At 41.3% G+C, this 14,056-nt stretch overlaps 1 pseudogene; it reads right to left on the bottom strand.

The window, feature by feature from the left end:
- Positions 1-9,342: 9,342 nt before the first annotated feature.
- Positions 9,343-9,456, bottom strand: LOC112813022 (U4 spliceosomal RNA; annotated as a pseudogene).
- Positions 9,457-14,056: the final 4,600 nt, after the last annotated feature.

Genomic DNA, 14,056 nt, shown 5'->3' with positions numbered 1-14,056 from the left:
ATGGATATTCAGTGGTCAGACAGCATAAAGTTTAAATTATATTAGTTGAAAATATATATATAATAGATTTCATTCCATATATTTCATTCCTCAGTTATGAAAGAACTTAAATGTCACAATACTATAAATTCTGTTGTTTTCATGCCCCTTTTTGAAAGTCTATTGGTCTCAAATCTGTAAGAGTTGAGCAAAATAACAGTTCTCATTATAAAATTGCCTAGAAAATGTTATTAAGCTAATAAAAGTGAATTAATATTTAGGTCTAGTTGAAATGACAGAGTTTAAACAGTGAGTAAAGAATGCATGACTTGTCCCAAGTGCTATTTTACAACATCAGTTTATGATAATCCTAAAAACTTTTTTAAACACTGTCGGATGAAAATTTTAAAAGATTTCCAAAAAAGGGAAGTTTGATAACACAAACCTATTTGGTCTGAGACACAGTCTTTATAGGGAATCAAGGAGCTTTCTGTTTATAAAATGAATCAGTATTATTTGTATTTTTTCCTTTGGGATATAAACAAGGAAAAAATGGTAGAAAAGATTCAATACAGTAACCTATAAAGTTACCACAATTAATCATCCATCTCGGTGAGAAAACCCAAAGATGTTTATAAGATAGGTGTTTTAGATCAGCCACAATCCAATGTGAGGATTTAGGAAATGCAGTGAGCTGATGTGACATCCTTGACCACATTTTTCCATTGTCAACTGTGGTCAAAAAGGCCACGCTGGGCATTAAGCAACTCCTGGAGCTCCCTCTGATGTGTAGATTCCAGGCAAAGCAGGCTTTGTTCACATCTAAATCTCTGCACATGCTTTTCCCATGTAGCTCCACAACCAACGTTTCCTTTCCTGTTCTTCCTTGTCTTTCAGCACAATTATCTCCCCCAGAAAACCCTTCCCTGACCTTCACACACGGAATTGCTTGCTTCTTGATGCAACTTTAGTGCTCTGTACATGCTTTATCATTACATTTTTTTTCTTTGCTGTTTGTAAATTTGTCCATGAGGCAAGTCCCCGGTTTCCTGAGGCTGGGAATGAGCACTGGTGCTGTCACCGCCTCAGACCGTCTCCCATCTAGTATCTAGGGCATACTAAATACTTTTTGGATGAAAATGATCAACACGACCACACCGCACAATCCTCTCTTCACTACTCTTGTTGCCTCTCAGCCACCGTGTTTGCAGGAGCTGGGACACACCTCTTAAATTGCAAAATTCACATTACAGATTCATTGCAACATAAACTTTTCTCCTTGGTGTAAAAGTACCACTGGGTAAAAAAGGTACAGGTCTCTTGAGGACTCTCAATTTCTGAATTGTGCCCACTGTAAACTTTTATGTATTCATTTCAGTATTAGATCAGGAAGGTTTACATGTCTTGTCTTACACATTTTCCGTGAGTTTGCCTGCCTATACGTTCCTACTAAAAAGGAAAGTCCTGAAAATAGTGTTCGTGTCTACCTCTGGGGGTTACATTTGACAGGCGGGAGGGTGGGGGAGGAGGAGAAACAGGACCGGAGGAATGCAAACAATTCTGCTTGCCAGGCACACTGTTCTAAGTACTTTATATGTTCTCATTTAAGCTTCGCAGCAACCCTAGGAGTTAAGAGTTAGAGAGGAATCTCTTAATTGCCACATGTGGAAATTGAGATGTGAGTGCACACATGTGTGCTGCCTCTCTGCGCCTCTTACAACAGAACCCGGCAGAGGCGACCCGGGTGCTGACCAGGCTGTGTTCCTCGGCCGGCCGCAGTCTGGGGCATTTGTAAAGCATTCACTGTACAATAATTTATAAGCTGTGTGTTTAAGTTCTATGCAGTGCTTGTATGAATGTAATACTTTGCAATTAAAAAAGAAGTCTGAAAGAGAAAAGGAAGTAAGGGAGGGAAGGGGAAGGTGAGATGGAGAAAGAGAGCCACGGGGAGGGGGCGGGAAAAGAAGGGCCTGACAAAGGAAGCATTATGTAACTGTTAGCTATTATTTTCTAAAGACAACTCCCTATGCTTTTGGATGCATTTTTGAATGTAGGAACAAGATATTCATCAGTAAGATATATCCAGTGAAGTGTCACAGGCACACATGCCTAGGTAGCTCTCTTTTTTTGAGGGAGTGCTACTTTTGTGGAAAACAGCACAGCATTTCACTTCTTATTCCTGTTAAAACTTTTTTATTGTAAAAGATTACAGAGAAAGTTAAAGAGAATAATATAATATCTGCATACTTACTACACAGCTTTATCAATTCTTTACCTTGTATCCTGTTTGTCTGTTATTTTTAAGTAAAAAATAATTAGTTCTACAATTATGCAAGTGGAACACCCCCTCCCCAACGTGTACCTCTTCCCTCCTCCTGTTTGTCTTCCTTCTTATGGGCAATCATCATCATGATTATTGTTTATTGTTTCTGTGCATTTTTATACAAATAGCATAGATCATTAGACACTAATGTTTTGCATGTTTTTTTTTAAGATTTTAGATTTTATTTATTTGAGAGAGAGAGTGCACAAGCAAGGGGAGGGTCAGAGGGAGAGGGAGAAACAGACTTGCCACTAAGCAGGGAGCCCAACACGGGGCTCTATCCCAGGACCCTGGGATCCTGACCTGAGCCGAAAGCAGACGCTTCACTGACTGAGACACCCAGGCACCCCTGTTTTGCATGTTTTTAAAATTTTGTTTTATAGCTTTAACACAATGGCTCTGTTATTTGCTGTATAGTGTTCTATTGTATGAGCATAACACATTTTATCCATTCTCCATCTGTCATTTAGATAATTTTCATAATGTTTTGCAATAAGCAATACTACAAAGAACATTCTCATACTTGTCTCCTGTTACGTAAGGTTAAGAATTTTTCTAGATATCTTCCTAAAATGGAATTGGTGAATCAAAGGGTAGTGCATCTTCAACTTTACCATCTATGGCCAAATTGTTCTCCAAACTGGGTTTGCCCATTTGCACTCCCACTAACAGCATATAAGAATTCTCCCCAATTAATATATTTTTTTAAATTTTATTTTATTATGTTAGTCACCATATATTACATCATTAGTTTTTGATGTAGTGTTCCATGATTCATTGTTTGCGTATAACACCCAGTGCTCCATGCAGTACGTGCCCTCCTTAATACCCATCATTGGGCTAACCCAACCCCCCACCCCCTCCCCTCTAATCTTCACCAGAACTTTGCACTATCTAGCTTTTACACTTTTACCAATTTGAGAACACGAAATTGGTATTGTTGTTTGAATATCTATTACCCTAAACACTAAAGAGATTATACCTGTTTTCAAATGTTTCTGTCATTATAATTTTCTCCCATGTTGACTGCCTATTTATTGTTTGCTATTTTTCTTTTAGGTCATTAATCTTCTACTTACTAATTCCTAAGCATTCTGTAAAAATTCTTCTCTGACATCTTTTTCCTCTCTGGTAAGCAAATTCCTTAGGTAATTTTTAAAAAGATTTTATTTATTTGAGAGGGAGGGAGGGAGGGAGCACAAGCGGGGGGAGGGGCAGAGGGAGAGGGAGAAGCAGACTCCCCGCTGAGCAGGGAGCCCAAGGAGGGGCTCAATCCCAGGACCCTGAGATCATGACCTGAGCTGAAGGCAGGCGCTTAACTGACTGAGCCACCAGGTACCCCAGGTAATTTTTTAACTGACATATACACACAGAAAAGTACACAAATCATAAGTATACAGGTCAGTACATTTTCACAAAGGTAACCAGTGGCCACATCACATAGTAGGACATTACCGGCACCCAGAATATCCTCTTTTGTTCCTTCTCACAACGGTGCACACTATCGCAATTCCTAATACTATGCATTATTTTTGCCTGGTTTTAAACTTTATGTAAATAGAATTACCCAGTATTTACAGCCTAGTGTGTGGCTTCCTCCATTCAATAATATTGAGAGACTCATCTATGTTCTGATATATTGTGTTCTATTGTATTAATATGTTACAATTTATGTATCCAGTCTACAGTGATGGCTATTGGGATAGCTGACAGTCCAGGAGCTATTGCAAAGAGTGCTACCACGAGCATTCTTGTACATGTATTTGGTAAACTTACCTATGCATTTCTACAGGGCACATAGCTAGAATACAACAGCTGGATCATAGGGTATTTAATGTTCAACTTTAGTAGAGCCTCCCAATTTTCAAAAAGAGTTGCTTCAACGTATACTCCCATCTGCAGGGTATGAGAGTTCCAGTTGTTTCACAGCCTCGCCAAAACTCGGTATTATTGGTCTTTTCCACTTAAGGCATTCTGGTGAGCATAAAATGGTATCTTCACAATGTGCATCAGCCTGCTGAAGTCCATCACTTTTCAAATATCCTCTCCCACACTGTGACTTGCTTTTTCACTATTTTTATGCTGCTCTTTGATGAACACAAGTTCTTAATTTCAATGTAGTACACTTTTTCTTTTTCTTTTTAAATATTTATTTATTTGACACAGAGAGAGAGCAAGCAGGGGGAGCGGCAGGCAGAGGGAGAAGCAGACTCCCCGCTGAGCAGGGAGCCCGATGCGGGACTCAATCCCAGGACCCTGGGATCATGATCTGAGCCGAAGGCAGACGCTTAACGACTGAGCCACCCAGGCGCCCCTAGGTATCTGACATTTTTGATGCTATTGTAAATGGTATTACAAATTTCCTTTTCTACTTGCTTATTGCTGGCATATAGAAATACAACTATCTTTGTATGAAAGAACCTTACTAAATGAACTTATTAATTCTTATAGTTTATCTACAGATAGAGCTTTGGGTTTTTGTTTTTTTTTTTTTCCATAGACAATGATGTCATTTGAGAATAATGATAATTTCATTTCCTGCCCTTGAATCATTTGCCCTTCACATTTACTTGCCTTCTTGCTCTGTCTAGGACCTCATTATTGAATAGGACTGAGGTACAGTGGGCATCCTTATCTCATTCCCCAATCTCAAGAGAAAAAGCTTTCCATAATTCACTGCTGCAATGTTCCACAGTGACTTTTTTTCCAGCAATGACTTTTTATCCCTAGATCTTTAATACTCATTACATAGGTAGTTTGCTGCATTTAAGACTCTCTCTTTTTTATATATATAAAAGGTAACCTTGGGTTTTATTTATTTTGATTGATTTTGAGAGAGTGAGCAGAGGGAGGGGCAGAGACAGAAGGAGGAAGAGAATCTTAAGCAGGCTTCAGGCCCAGCAAGGAGCCCGATGTGGGGCTCGATCTCTCAACCATGAGATCATGACCTGAGCTGAAATCAAGAATTGGATGCTTAACTGACTGAGCCACCCAGGCACCCTTGGGTTTTTTTTTTTTTTTTAAAGGTCAATACTTGATAAATTTCTGGCATATGATTTCCATGTTGGGTCTCAATGTAGCTTTCACTAAAATCTGTTAAGGGATCTGTCTCTATTTTGTTGTTTGGATATTATCTCTTTATTGCATTTTGAGAAATAAAAATAAAAACACACAGATTTGGATTTATATCAAAGATATTCAGGTCACTTACATTTTTTAAAGAGGGGGAGGGGCAGAGGGAGAAGGAGATAATCCGAAGCAGCCTCCCTGCTGAGCGCGGAGCCCAACACGGGGCTCAATCTTATGACCCTGAGATCACGATCTGAGCCAAAATCAAGAGTTGGACATTTAACTGGCTGAATCACCCAGGTGCCCCTCTTATCTACTTTTTTTTTTTTTAATATCGCAGGGCTGCAGTTCTCAACCCTCAATGTGCATCGCAACCCCCTGGGAGGTGAGCTCGCTTGCTTGCTTGCTTGTTATTTATTCATTTGAAAGAGAGACAGAGACAGAGCACAAGCAGCGGGGAGAGGCAGAGGGAGAGGGAGAAGCAGACTCCCCGCTGAGCCGGGAGCCCAACATGGGGCTCGATCCCAGGACCCGGAGATTATGACCCAAGCTAAAGGCAGACGCTTAACCATCTGAGCCACCCAGGTGCCCCACTACATTTTTTAATTTAAATTGAGATCAAGAGGGGTGCCTGGGTGGCTCAGTCACTAAGCGTCCGCCTTTGGCTCAGGTCATGATCCCAGTGTCCTGGGATGGAGCTCCACATCGGGCTCCCTGCTCAGCGGGAAGTCTGCTTCTCCTTCTCCCACTCCCCCTGCTTGTGTTCCTTCTCTTGCTGTGTCTCTCTCTGTCAAATAAATAAATAAAATCTTTTAAAAAAATAAAATAAATTGAGATAAAGATAAATTCTGAAGGCTAAAGATCCACCAATTCATTTCTTTCGTTTAAGAAGCGATTTTAGAGCAACTACAATGTACCAAGAATGATGCTAGGCTCCGGGAACTTTGAAGACTGTTCATTAATTAATTATTTCACTTAAGTATTTTTTTGAGAAATTATGGTATACCTGGGCGTTGCACTGGAGATATAGAGTTCTCCTCAAAGAGGTCCCAGTACACAGGGGGAGACTGAAACCCAGACACCGGTCACAGAGCATGGGAAGCTCAGTGACATACACACGCACGTGATCATACAGAGAGGGGCAGTTAGCATCTGCGAAGACTTGGCACAAGAGGTGATGCCTGAAGTGAAGCTTAAAAGAGAAACAGAAGTTAGTTAAGTAAAAGGGGAATAGAAGCAGAAATATTGCATCAGGAGTAAAGGGCTAAAAGTAAGCAAACTAAACAGCATCATTCATTCATTCCACAAAAACTTACTGGGGTTTTACTATGTCACAGACGTTGTATTAGGCACAAGGTACTGATAAGTAAAAATCGATACAGTCCCTGCTCTCCTGAGTAGCTCTAACATAAAGGAGAAGAGGCATTTATAAAATGACACATAAGACCTTTTGTCTAAATATCTATTAACTTTTTTTAAAGATTTAATTAATTTATTTGTTTGACAGAGAGAGCACAAGCAGGTAGACTGGCAGGCAGAGGGAGAGGGAGAAGCAGGCTCCCCACTGAGCAGGGAGCCCAACATGGGGCTCAGTCCCAGGACCCTGGGATTATGACCTGAGCAGACGCTTAACCAACCGAGCCACCAGGCGCCCCTAAATATCCATTAACTTCTAAACACCTTCTGGTAATATAGTCTGCAGTTGTTATATTACTAAGACAAAACTTAATAATATGTATATTAAATTAACTATAATTTAAGAGTTTCTAACTTTTTAGTGGGAGGTCTCAGAAATTCATTTAGTTTGGTTGTTCTTAAACAATAGCTTCTACATGAAACTATATTATAAATGGTGGTTAGGTTTACCCTCTGGCCCCCAAAGCCTACTTAATGCATAATACACATGGTGTAAATCATGAATAGTCCTATTTCAAATATACTGAATCACCATTATGTCAAGTGAATGGAAAAATGTAAGGCTCTTGGGATACACTGTAAAAGAAAACACAGACCTGCATTTCCTAGGAGTTATAATTTAGTGAGAGACAAGTAACTATACAAATGAATGTATAATGATAATCTGAGATGAGTGCTAAGATAAAATGAAAGGACCAGTGGACATATAATGAGCACCTGAGCCTACCCTTGAGGTCTGGGAAGACTAGTTTGGCAACTAGGCAAAGGGATGAAGGAAGTAGTATTTTCATTTTCTTTGGGCAAATACTCAGTAGTGGAATCACTGGATCATAGGGTAGTTGTATTTTTAATTTTTTGAGGACCCTCCATACTGTTTTCCACAGTGGCTGCACCAGCTTGCCTTCCCACCAGCAGCGCACAAGGGTTCCTTTCTCTCCACATCCTCGCCAACACCTGTTGTTTCTTGTGCTGTTGATTGTGGCCATTCTGACAGGTGTGAGGTGATCTCACTGTAGTTTTGATTTGCATTTTCCTGATGATGAATGATGATGAGCATCTTTTCATGTGTCTGTTGGCCACCTGGATGTCTTCTTTGGAAATTTTTAATTGGATTTTTCCCCCTGATGTTGAGCTGTGTAAGTTCCTTATATATTCTGGATATTAACCCCCTATCAAGTAATGTACAGAATTGTTGGATCGTTACACTGTACACCTAAAACTAATGTAACACTGTATCTTAATTATACTTCAGTAAAAAAAAAGTGAGGGGGATGAAAGAACATTCTGGATAGGATGTTAAAGGACCTGAGACAAGACCAGCATAGATAATGTAAAAAAAAGGAAGGAGGAGAGGGCCATGAGAAATGCCACGTCCAGACTACACAACGCCTTCTTTCTAAGAGCAAAGGGAAGCCCCTGAAAGGTTGAAAGCAATGGGGTATCATAGCAGACCTACATATTAAACAGTCCATCCCACTGTACCCCCATGGAGAAAAGATTGTACAGAGTCCAGATTGGAATCCAGTTAGAAGATTACCATGCTGATCCTGGAGAGAGGGGACAGTGGCTCAGACTACAGTAGCAGCAGCAGAGATAGAGTAAAAGATAAATGAGTTAGACAGGTATTTAGGTGCTAGGACTTGGTGCAGGATTACTGAGAGGGCAGAGAGAAAGGGGGTGTCAAGGATGTCTACAAATTTTAAGAGCTATTTAGGAAGAACTGATTGAATGTTGAAAGTGAGGCAGAGAGGTGAACGGGTGGTATCCAGACACATGCCTTGAACAATAGAGTGCATAATGATTTAGCCGCTGAAATTCACTGAGACACAGCAGGAAGTTTAGGAAGAAATGTGATGAGTTTCATTTTGGACTCACTGCATTTGAGATACTTTGAGTCCTCCATGGGTACAAGACAAGCAGGTAGTTTAGAGACAAGAGTCTGACAACGGAGTAAAGTGTGTGTGGACTAGAGACAAAGGAGCAGGATTCATGATTTTGCAGTTTATAGTTGGCCCCATTGGTGGGGTGGAGATGGGACTCTGACTAAGTACTACCATAAAGAATTAGGGTTGCAGGTCTCCCCATCTCTTATGTTAATTAGAACCCAACCTTCTTTCAGCCACATGCTAACCCCTAAGTAAATCACATCCTGTCTGTGTAACCTCCCCAGGTTTAATTACAACCCAGGAAGGGTTGACTAAGAATCAGATTCACTATTTTCCTCCAATGGAAACCAAGTGTTGAGTAAAGAAAAGCAGAAGAATTTAACATTTCGGTCTCTTTTGCAAACTTTCTGTTCCTATATGAGAACTCGTCTTTCTCCATCCTTCTAGCCTCTTACTGCAACAAACCAATATTTGTGAAACAATATGCACAAGCCAGGCTTGTGTGTACCATCCTCAGAAAACCATTTGCAAACCTGGGATATGATTTATCGTTATACCTAATATTTATTATTTCATTATTAAACTTTAATTTCATGCCAAGAGAATGAAAAACTAAATTTGGTATGAGGCTTGTGGAGAGCCTTGTACCACTCTAATACCACCTCTGGTACAATCTTTTATATTTCAAGTTATCACGGCAGGGTACTGGGAAAAGTTTTCAATTAGCAATCATTGCACCTTGGATAAACCTCATTGGCTACAATACTGTCACTGCACAAAGCTATAATCCTTTATATTTCAAACCTTGTTAAAAGTGTGTCTAGGGGCACTACAGGAAAAAAAACTGAGGGATGCTGAAGGGGAGGGGGGATGGGGTAAGTGGGTGATAAGCATTAAAAAGGGCACTTGATATAAAAAAAAAAAACGTGTCTGGGGCACCTGGGTGGTTCAGTCAACTGGGCGGCTGACTCTTGATTTAGGCTCAGGCCCTGATCTCAGGGTTGTGGAAGGAACCCCGCATCAGACTCCATGCTCAGTGGGGAGTCTGCTTAAGATTCTCTCTCTCTCTGCCCCTCCCTTCCCCGCATGCACTCTCTCTAAAAAATAAATAAATTGATCTTTTTTTAAAGTGTGTCTAAAATAATTTGGCTCACTTTCCTGCTTTTGCTACATACAAAATACTGGCCATATCAGCAGGTACTCAGTATGTTGACTATTACATTTTTTAGGACTCTTGGTTGCAAGTGACAAACACCCACCTGAAAGCAACCTGAAGAAAAAAGAAAGTATTGCCTTTGATAGCTTAGGTAGCTCACTGACTAAATCTAAGAAAAAGCTGCAGAATCTGAGAAATCAGGGAAGACCACCACCAACACACCTTACCTACTGGGATTTCAACTTGTTTCTGCTTCTCTTTATGAGTTAGTTTCATACATTGTTATTATATATCATCCTCTCCGTGGGGTGGGAAACATGTCACCCCAGTCAGAGTTTGGCTGCTTCCTTTCCACTCACGTTGCTTTTTCCCCATGTCCGAGTAGCAAGAACAAGGAATGATTCTGTTTGGTGGGGAGATGAGATATTTCACTGGGTCAGGCCTGGGCCAGAGAGAGAGATCTGCTATCATAATAAAGAATATGGCAAATCGGGCGCCTGAGTGGCTCAGTTGGTTAAGCGACTGCCTTCGGCTCAGGTCATGATCCTGGAGTCCTGGGATCGAGTCCCGCATCGGGCTCCCTGCTCGGTAGGGAGTCTGCTTCTCTCTCTGACCTTCCTCCCTCTCATGCTCTCTCTCTCGATAAATAAATAAAAATCTTTAAATAAAAAAAAAGAATATGGCAAATCTTTTGGGGTCTACCAAATAAAATCATTACCATACAATCCAATCATTACCATACAATCAACACAACGGTGATGCCGAAAATCTTATCTTTTGGGTGGCATGGAAAAAACCTGTGACAATACCTCAGAATCATTCTTGTGAATGCTAATTCTCATTGAGGAGTATTGTGAATGTAGACAGAATAAGACTGGGGACAGAAGCCTGTATGTCACTGAACATCCCTAAAATATCATATTTACAGTAAATGTTAATCTCAAAAAATAGGATGTAAAAATCATTTTCAGTCACTTTTGAACCCAAATTTGCCATCTTTACTTTTTTTAAAGATTTATTTATTTATTTGTCAGAGAGAGAGAGAAAGCACAAGCAGGGGGAGCGGCAGGCAGAAGGAAAGCAGGCCCCCAGCTGAGCAAGGAGCCTGATGCGGGACTTGATCCCAGAACCCTGGGATCATGACCTGTGCAGAAGGCAGACGCTTAACCGACTGAACCACCCAGGCATCCCTCAAATTTACCATCTTTAGTCTAGGTTTTACTACATGCAATACAAGTATAATAAAGAAAAATTTAAATAACTTTTAATTTGGTGATTGAGCTAATTTTTTTCATGATCCATTAATCACATACTCATATGGTATTCTTTTCATGAGCTTGTTTTTTATTTATTTATTTTTAAAGATTTTATTTGTCAGAGAGTCTGAGAGAGAGATGAGAGAGCACACACAGGGAGAAGCAGACTCCCCACTGAGCAGGGAGCCCATGTGGGGCTTGATCCCAGGACCCTGGGATCATGACCTGAGCCGAAGGCAGACACTTAACCAACTGAGCCACCCAAGCACCCCGTGAACTCCTGTTTTTTAAAAACATCACCATGACATAAACATTAATTACAGATGTGAGTAAATTGGAAGTATACCTCGGGGTGCCTGGGGTAATAGCAAAAATAGCCATGTCCCACAGTTCTGAAATTCTGAGAACCATTAATGTTCTTGATCATACAACAGTAAAGTCTGATGAGCATCTGCCTCAATTTGCCCCTCAAAATGCTAGGCTTAGCCTGTACGAGAAGAGTTCAAATTCCTGGGTATACAGATGCTGGAGCCCCACCGTCAATATTTTGTCTCAGTGGGTCTAAACTTCAGGTTTAAAAAGTTCCTCAGGGGGCACCTGGGTGGCTCAGTCATTAAGCGTATGCCTTCGGCTCAGGTCATGATCCCAGGGTCCTGGGATTAGCCCCGCGTTGGGCTCCCTGCTCCGCGGGAAGCCTGTTTCTCCCTCTCCCGGTCCCCTGCTTGTGTTCCCTCTCACTGTGTCTCTCTGTCAAATAAATGAATAAAATCTTAAAAAAAAATAGTATCTTTAAAAAAAAAAGTTCCTCAGGTGAGCAGAAATCCATATTGTTTTGTAATGCTTTTTGTTGTTCCTATATCATTAACGGTTTTTCCACGTCAATAAGTATCTTTCTACAACATAATTTTAAATGGCTTCATAGTATAGGCGTGCTGCTATAATTTGTTTCGGATTTGTGCTTGGCTTCTAGTTCAAGCTAGGCTCCGCATGTATTAATAGCCTTGCTATTTATAAAGCAGCCCTGACTTGAGTCTTAATGCCCAGGCACAGCCTCATGGTTTTGTAGAGAGGAGTGGTTAAGACCCTGTGGACTCTGGCACCAGTCTGAACACACACCCCAACCTCGGACAAACTGATTAGTAATGCAGGTGCCAGTTCCTACATCTGTTAAATAAGGATGATCATAATGCCACTTCATAAGGTGGGGATGATTCGATCTGAATATGTAAAGTACTTAGCACAGTGCCTAGCACAACATAAATAAATCTTAACTATAGAGAAAAAAGAAAAAGCAGGCTCTGACATCCAGAAGCTGGCCAGGCCTTCACAGCTGGTCCTGGCTGTTCTAGTGACCATAAACAATGTCACAGAGTATCAGACAAGCCCACTTTAGTGACCATGGTCGCTAAATGACCCACTCTATAATCCTGCCTGAACACAGGCAAAACACGAATACTGTCCAAACCACAAAATATGAAACAGTCCTTCTCCCAGCAAATGAGTGACTACCGCTTCTTTGCCTCATTCTAGTGTCCTCCTTGGCAAGAAGTACCCAATCATAAAAAAATCCCCTCTTCTTGGCAGCATCCAATCCAAAGCAAAGCCCCCAGTTCCCTACCTCCTTCCCAAATATCCTAACACAAGCCCAGTTCACTAATAAGTCCTTTCTAACCCCCTCACTGAGATGCCCCACAGCTGCGCAAGGTACACCTTCTCCCTGGCTGCAGCTCACAATAAACCCACCTTGTTCCACTCAAGCTGAACAAGTGTGTCCCTGATGATCTTCAGCTGGAGGCCGTTGCTGGTATTGTTCTGGAGCCCTTTCTTCATAATGGAACTACAATGTAGGAAGCTTGCTTTTACCTTGGAACTTCATCTGTATATCATTTGAAAAAGTAGAGGTGGGAGCCAGGGAGCAAAGGACATCCCCACTTAACTTGAGAAACACCAACACAGATTAAGGATTCAGAAGCACTGCAACTCTGGGGGGCACCTGGCTGGCTCAGTGGGACGAGCATGTGACTCTTGATCTTGGGGTTGTGGGTTTGAGCCCCACGTTGGGTGTAGAGACTACTTAAAAATAAAATCTTTAAAAAAAAAAAAAGCACTGCAACTTTTCCAAAAGGGTCCCTACAACTTTTTATCAGAATATTCCTTAACCACAAGATACATTCTTAGAATGCAGGGCCTACATATTACTCCAGACTAAAGTTTTTTCTAAAGTGTCTAGCTCTAAGGCCATAGGTTGTTTCTAATTTATAAACGGGTTGTTCCAGAAATTCACTTAACGTTTGTAACACAGACCTTCTAATTGAAACAGTATCATAAATGGTCATTAGGTTTACTGTTCATCCCCAAGGCCTATATAATCCTGCATACATGTGAAGTACTACTTCAAATGCATCATTATTTATGCCTTCTCATCCAGGTAAAAATGCAAAATGCATTCTCACTGCGGGAGGTCCATCTCACCAGTATCACCCAAAGTAGCAGTATAAATCTTGCTGGTGCCAGTAACTTAGCTCCCTACAAATGCATTAGAGGGGTGACCAGGACAGTTTGGGCTGCACGAGGCTTTATTAGACTGCAGAGCACGAAGCTTGGAGTTAGGCAGCAGGGTTGGTTAATTCTGTGGGTCAGAGGCTCAACAAAGTATCAAGGACCCAGGTGAGTGAGCCCACCGCTAGCTTTTTGCCATTATTGTCAGAGTATCAGGGGGTGCCTGCAGCACTTACCACATCCCCACACAAACAATAAAGCCCAGTGAGGAAGAGAGTTTATGCCACAGTGATCCCTTCTTGGGAAAGGGGAAGTTCTTTGTCAGAAGTGCTCCCCTCCCAGGCACCTGGGTGGCTCAGTCGGTTAAGCAACTGCCTTTGGCTCAGGTCATGATCCTGGAATCCCGGGATCGAGTCCCGCATCGGGCTCCCTGCTCGGCGGGGAGTCTGCTTCTCCCTCTGACCCTCCCCCC

This window comes from Callorhinus ursinus, unplaced genomic scaffold (assembly GCF_003265705.2).
Source record: "Callorhinus ursinus isolate GAN/ISIS: 27379988/994484 unplaced genomic scaffold, GSC_fseal_2.0 scaffold16, whole genome shotgun sequence".
NCBI classification, from domain to species: domain Eukaryota; kingdom Metazoa; phylum Chordata; class Mammalia; order Carnivora; family Otariidae; genus Callorhinus; species Callorhinus ursinus.
Note: the sequence above shows the minus strand (reverse complement) of the source record. Positions and strands in the feature narration are given on the sequence as shown.